This window comes from Vidua chalybeata, chromosome 2, assembly GCF_026979565.1.
Source record: "Vidua chalybeata isolate OUT-0048 chromosome 2, bVidCha1 merged haplotype, whole genome shotgun sequence".
Classification (NCBI taxonomy): Eukaryota; Metazoa; Chordata; class Aves; order Passeriformes; family Viduidae; genus Vidua; species Vidua chalybeata.
The window spans coordinates 101,968,265-101,974,865 of NC_071531.1; the positions used below are offsets into that span (position 1 = coordinate 101,968,265).

At 43.2% G+C, this 6,601-nt stretch overlaps 1 long non-coding RNA gene across 1 annotated transcript; it reads left to right on the forward strand.

Moving 5' to 3' along the window:
• Nucleotides 1-1,422: 1,422 nt before the first annotated feature.
• Nucleotides 1,423-4,554, forward strand: LOC128783221 (uncharacterized). Its single transcript, XR_008429040.1, has 3 exons — nt 1,423-2,076; nt 3,304-3,347; nt 3,422-4,554. It is a non-coding gene; the product is annotated as an uncharacterized LOC128783221 (long non-coding RNA).
• The last annotated feature ends 2,047 nt before the right edge of the window (nt 4,555-6,601 follow it).

Consider the following 6,601-nt stretch of genomic DNA (forward strand, 5'->3'; position numbering starts at 1 on the left):
CAAAGGCAGCTGGTTTTGGACAGCTATGGTTGTGGATGAAGAACAGTGGAGAATTCCAGGGACTGTTTGTGGGTGTGATGTGACCTTGCTATAATTGCTTCTTTACCAATCTTTTAAGGATATTTAATTTTTTCTCTGTTAAAGGCCATTGATCAATCCATAGAGGATGATCAGCTTTGCAGTTCAGCTTTAAAGTGGTAGGTTTTTGATGTGGTTTCCATCACAGGCCTACTTCCAGTTTTGCTTCCCACTGGGACAGGATGTCTCTCCCCCAGACAGTGAGAGGCTTCTGAACAACAAAAGGATGTACCATTGCTGTCCTTCCTTCAGGACGTGTAATGTTAATCACAGATGCACTGCAAATACACAGTAGCACCTCCAATCCCTGTGAGGGAACCTGCGGAAGCTACCAAATCCCAATCACTGGGCCAAAACATGTGAGAGATTCCTGTGACATCTGCACCAGCATCTGGAGTGCCTGTAATGTAAATTGTTTTACCACAGTGAGTCAGACTGCAAATCAGTTTTGGTTGGTTGTGGTCTAAAAATTGCACCCAAAAGACCTCAGGACCTGAGGTTCCAAATGGCACAGACATAACTGAATTCTCTGGAAAGTTGTTTTGCTTGGGTGTATCATGGTGAGAAAGAGTTTCATAGCGTGGATTTACATCATTATGACCATATCTTACGAGTAAGGCAAGGAATTGTTCATTTCGATCAGTAAATTTCGATCAGTATTAGACCAGTTAGTTAGTGGAAACGGAGGATTTACCTCTGCTTGAGACTGTGTTTTGCTTTTCTCTCTCACCACTGCTGCATCTGACACAGGAGAACAAGGAGTGCTGCACAGCAACCAGCTGTCCCGGGAGCCCTGCCAAGAAGGGCGGGAGAGCAGAGCTCCACATTCCTCGTAGCCCCCCTTGCTGGAGGGAGCAGCTGAGGAGTGTGTTGCCTCGGAAACGAGGAGAAAGCCAGAGCCTGCTAATTCGCGTCTCAATTTGCTACACTGGACCTCTTTGGGATCAACTTCTTTTCCCCTTGCAATCTGCACAGTTTGGGCTGCCCGTGCGCCACAAACCCTGAATCTGTGGCACTTTTCCAATGAACTGTTACAAGTTCCACACCGTGCCCCCGCCCACAGGGGCTCAGCTGGAAAGCTCTCAGCTCCGAGCTGCAATTTCGGCATGCTTCCCTCCCCCCCCACGCCCACCCAGCAGCGAATGAAGCAGGCTTCAAGGCTTCTAAGTGAACTGTGTCTCCACAGAAACTCTCCTGAGCTCTCCTGCCTGCACCCTATCCAACTCTGGGCAGAGCCATCTCGGCCCTTCTCGACCCCTGGCTGCCCCCTGCCCGCTCCCCTGCAGGCAGAGCCAAATCCAAAGCTTCCCCCCCCGCCCCCCAATCATCTGTAACCTGCGGCTGGGGAGTTAAAAGCGGTGAAAACCCTGGAAGAGGCTTGGCGGAGGAATTTATACAAAAGAAGCCTCAGAACTGCAAAGCAAAATGGCAGTCTGAGTCTGCTCTGAATGGGTGGCTTCCCAGGAAGGGAGAGACCCCCACAGCCCCTCGGCCAGGCAGAGCGGATCCAGAGCCCCCCTCAGTAGATTCCGCCTAGACAACTTTAAAACGAGATCCGGCCACACCACCGGCAGGAGAAAGGGAGCAGGACACAAGAACAACAGCCCCTGTTTTCCAAAGCTCTTCCAAACTCTCATCTCCCGGATCCGTTCGATTCCCAGCCTCCCCAGAACACGACCGCTGACCCCCAAATTCTTGGAATGCCACGAAAATCCTGAACGTTCTCCCAGAAACTCCGGAGGTGGACGATTCCGCAGAGGAAGAGGAGGATGTGCCGTCGCAGCACCAGTGACGCAGGGGACCCCGGAAGAAGCAGAGGATAAAACTGAAGATGGAAACTGATTTGATTCCCTCTTTTTGGGGATCAGGGTCTCATTTGTGCTGCCTGGGGAAACCTCGGACACGCCAAGGGAAGGGAAGGAACCCCGAGCAAGACCTGAGAGACCTCAGAGGAGGACGAAGGCTCAGCACCACCCGGAATTAAAGTCCCAGAACTAGGTACTTTGTTTCGGTGTTCGAGAAAGTCTCTGTTGCGATCATTCTGTTTAAAGCTCTCCATTAAAGCTCTGAAGACAGGCATTAGTTTGACCAAAGTCTCTTCCTTTTTAAGAGAGACTAGGTTGTAAATTTTCAAGTTTATCTGGTCCCAGAAATCAAAGGTAAAAGCAGACTTCGAGTTTATATTTCGAGAATTCATTTTTACCCAAATTAGTAAGTCTTCTAGTTCATGTTTTGAGATGTCTGAACGTCCCTTATCCTATAAAATTGTCTCAAGCAGGTGGTAAAAGACGTCCTATTCTGCTTTAGATATATTGTTTCCCATCTCATTACCCAGGAGCCACTAAAGTTGCTACTTACTACTTGCAAGTATATCAGCTACAGATGACGAGGGGATAGTCCATTCCTCCTCTTAACAGCCTGGTTCTCTGGCGTCTTTTTTTTTTTTTTTTTTTTTTTTTTTTTTTTTTTTTTTTTTTTAATATTCCTCTAATCTATAATTCCTCACACATGAGGAGCACCATTTAATGCCGGCCATGGGTTTATACACAAAATCACAAATGAGACAGGACTGCTGTGGACCGCATCTCGAGCTGTTTATTTTCCAGCATCAGTCTCATTACATGGTTATGACAATGGGAAGATGCCAGCAGCTCATGTCCTTGGCAGCAGCCACAGAACTCAGTTTTACTACTCACTTTAAAAGTTTTTTGACCAATCACACAAAGCAAAAGCATATTGACAATAGTTTTATCCAACCACTATAAGAACACACACCTTCGGTTAAAACAATGCTTGCTTATTTTGAATACAACACCTGCTTGTAAGCCTTAAAATACAATGCACAGAGCTCCTTTATTAAGCTTAGAACTTCCTAATATCTTGCTAGATATACTTTTCTGTAGCTTTGGGAGTTATTCTAGTCAAGCATAAATACACAGACCATTGCTTTATTTGTCCTTGCTTTTTACATCTCATATAACTTTTCTGCTGACAAATCTTACGGCTACTGCTTAGCTCTAATTGCAGTTCTGCTATTTCTGCCTTTTGCAGCTTTCCCAAAACCCTCTGATTTTAAGGATTCCCACAGGTCAGTGGGACACAAGGCAGTTGTCAAGCTGCCTCTGTAAGCCTTCAGACACAGCCCATGTTCCTGGCAGTCCTACCCCTGCTCCTGTCTTGGCTATGAGGGCTGAATGGTGATAAGGTCATTTTTTCTCTCACTAGGCCTCGTCTCCTCAAAGGCGAGTGATGTTCGTCCAGACAAGCAGGTAACCACTCTGGACCTGTTGGCTTAAATAAATAATAAATAAATAATAAAACACATGTGTACCTTCTCTCCTAGGTCAATAAATCAGCTGGGCTTCACCATTGCACACCCAATTGTGGATCCTTACATAAAACTTCTAGAAATTGTTTCTGCACACACAAATCTTCAGAGCAGTATCACTCTGCTGGGGATCAAAATCAATTATCTGCTTTCAAAAATTCTAGTGTAAATATTGCATTATCTAAATGTTCTTGAGGAGCCATATTCTCCCCTTCTTTGTTTTTCAACAACATGTGCATCTCTCGCATTGAACATGAGGGCAACATAAAAGTAAGACAATACATGTAGTAAAGTAATAAACTCACACCAAGCAAAAATAAGCAAAGTAATAGATGTATTCAGTAGCACATGAGTGAAAGGAGAGTGATTTAGAACAATACATCATCAGTTGCCTAAATATTGTACCATCATCAAGTCTGCAATAGCTAGCAAGCCGTGTTTCACAGTGAGGACCCGGAGAACCATGCCCAGGCAAGGTTTCCAAGTTTACTTCAAACAGGGGTCCAGCTTTTATAAGCCCAAATTGGCCAGTCAAAGTGACTTGAGTACAGTTTTATTGCAGAAAACACCTGGGTCTGTTGGCATACTTCCAACCAGCTAGGGCCAGGGCTTGGCCAGAGTCAAGGCCTTAACTGGAAGAGTTTTCCCAACATATCTTACAAACAAGTGTCTAGTAATAGCATTTGGGAAAGTTTCTTAAAATTATGTGTCTTGCAGATAGCTACACAGTGGTATGTGAAGGTTTGTAAAGCAGCCAGCTTTGCAATTTATCCTTGGCTAAGTAGTGAATGGTACCATGAATTAATTGCAAACAACCAAAGGAATGCATATGTATAACCTCAAATATCTTATGGATAATGCCCGTTATAAACAGTCAGCAAATTCACGCTATGACATTAACAACATATTCAGAATCATTAATACAGCAGCAGTGCTTGTCCTAAGAAGTCGAGATTATATTTTTTTTTACACATCAATGCATATATGACATTAAAACAGAATAAAAGCATGAAAGAAAGCAATAAACAGTTTACAATTAATAACAGCCATAATTTGGAATTGTTACTCATTCTTCTGTGTTACCTATGGAAAATAAAATAGCAGAGATTGTTATGAATAGTTGTGTTAATTGACCAATGCAGAACATGTATGCCCATAGAATTTTTTATTAAATTAGGGTCTAATAAACCTTCTTTTAAATTTCTTTTTTAAAATATTGATTCCTTGTAATGTTTCTAGGATAGCAGGGACTCTTAGAAACAAACTGCTAATGAAGCTTTCCTTGACCAGGCCCACAAGGACAAAAGTTTTTGGCATGAGAGTTGGCTGGTAGTGTACTGCTCATCTCCTTAGCCCCAGTCCATAATAGCTCTGGGGCCAACATTTCTCTCTGGCATGACAACTGGGGCTGCTTGCCTGCTTGTACTCCTGCTGGTGTCTCTGCTCCCATGTGGCACCCCATCCTCAGAGAGGTCCTTCATTTCTCCTACCTGCTCTTACCCTTGTGCTGGGCCATTGCTCCAATCCTCCTGGTTACCCATCCTACGTAAGTCCTGTCTCAGCAACATGACCCCCCTGAGGATTTCTGATCCATTCCTTGCTCTCCTCAGCAGGCTAGAGTATTAAGTCAAGGCTGAGGCATTCAAAGGCATGAAGGTGGAGTCAATACTGAGCTGCTGGCGGCTTCAGAAGGGGCTTGGGAAGGCACAGGTGTCAGCGCTATGGACATGAGTTTTCTTGCCACCTCACAGAAAATAACTTTCTTGAGACAGCCTGCAGCAAATTCCTCCAGAGCCTAGGGCCTTCACAAACTGTTTCCATTATGAACAAAATGTTTGTATGTTAAAGAACTGGCTTCTAACAGGCAGTGTTAGCCGAGGAGCAAAATGGCCCAGCTCTGGTAATACTGGCTTGTGCTACCCTGTTGAGGACTCTATCCTGATCTGCACAGGAGAATGGCAGAATCCACCAAAATTGGTGGAAATACTCTCACTGAAGGAAGCAGAGCTCTCACCTTGGTCTTTCGTCTATGAGAATCCATGGTTATTGCATTGCTTTCTTGATGGCAATTTTATTTTACATCAATTATTTGAAATGTAAAATTCCCCCAGCAGTAATACACTAAATCTTTTCAGCATGCCATTTCTCAGCATTTCAGATGAAATAAGCTTTTGCAATAAAAAATTATTAATTACATATGTATTACATGGTGATGTGAAGCCTAATTTCTCCACAGCACAGACAAGAGGTGGAATATTTAATATCCCCTTGCTCCAGGAAAGGCTGTAAAATAATAAAATGGGAATTTGAAATAATCTGCCATCAGTTGCTCTCCCCTGGGCCTGCATACAAGGAGTCATACAGAGAACTGTTAGAGGCAGGCATCACTGAAGACTTCCTGCTCATTTTACTGCCTGTAAAATAATTTCTTTATTCAGGTGATGTGTTCTATCTTCCCTGCTGTGATTCAGAAGAATCTTAATCTCACATGATTGCTTTAATCCTCTCACCTCAGTAATTAATACTGCAGCATAAAATTGGAAACTTACTCTTTATTGCGAGCAATATATTATGAAGTTATTCGTTTTGCTCAAGAAAACATAGGTTATTATTAGCTCTCTAAATCTGTTTTTTCTATATTATAACATTACTGTTGTCTTGGAAGATGGTAGTTAAATGTCCAGATTTTTGGGGTTTATTGCAAAAGAAAACTTGGTTAAAATGGGAGCAGGAACAGTCTTGAGAAGTATAATTCATATAGTTATTTAAACACAGCTTTTTTTTTGAGTTTCAAAGGTGTCTGTTGATAACCCTATTTATGAGATACCCAAAAGACTCTGGCTCTAGTTCACTTTGCAGGATGGCTGGTTCTCCTTTTCCTCTTTTCCTTCTATTTGAGTTGGCCTGAGTTTTTGAAACCTAAGTGCCTGAAGATGTGAGCTGTTTCCCCAGAACAAAAATCTGAGTGCCAGAGCCTCAGTTTGAGTTAAGCACTGCCTGGAGCTACATATGCTCACATTGCCCAGAAGCAGCTGCCCAGGGATCCCTATTTACAGGACATATTCTCAAACCAGTAACCAGAGGTTTTTATCTCACTGTCCTCTGTGTCAGGTGTTTCTCCCTCATCAAGTAGCACTTCCCATTCCCAAATAACTCCTATTTACAGCAGCAATAATAAAATATGAAAACATGCCC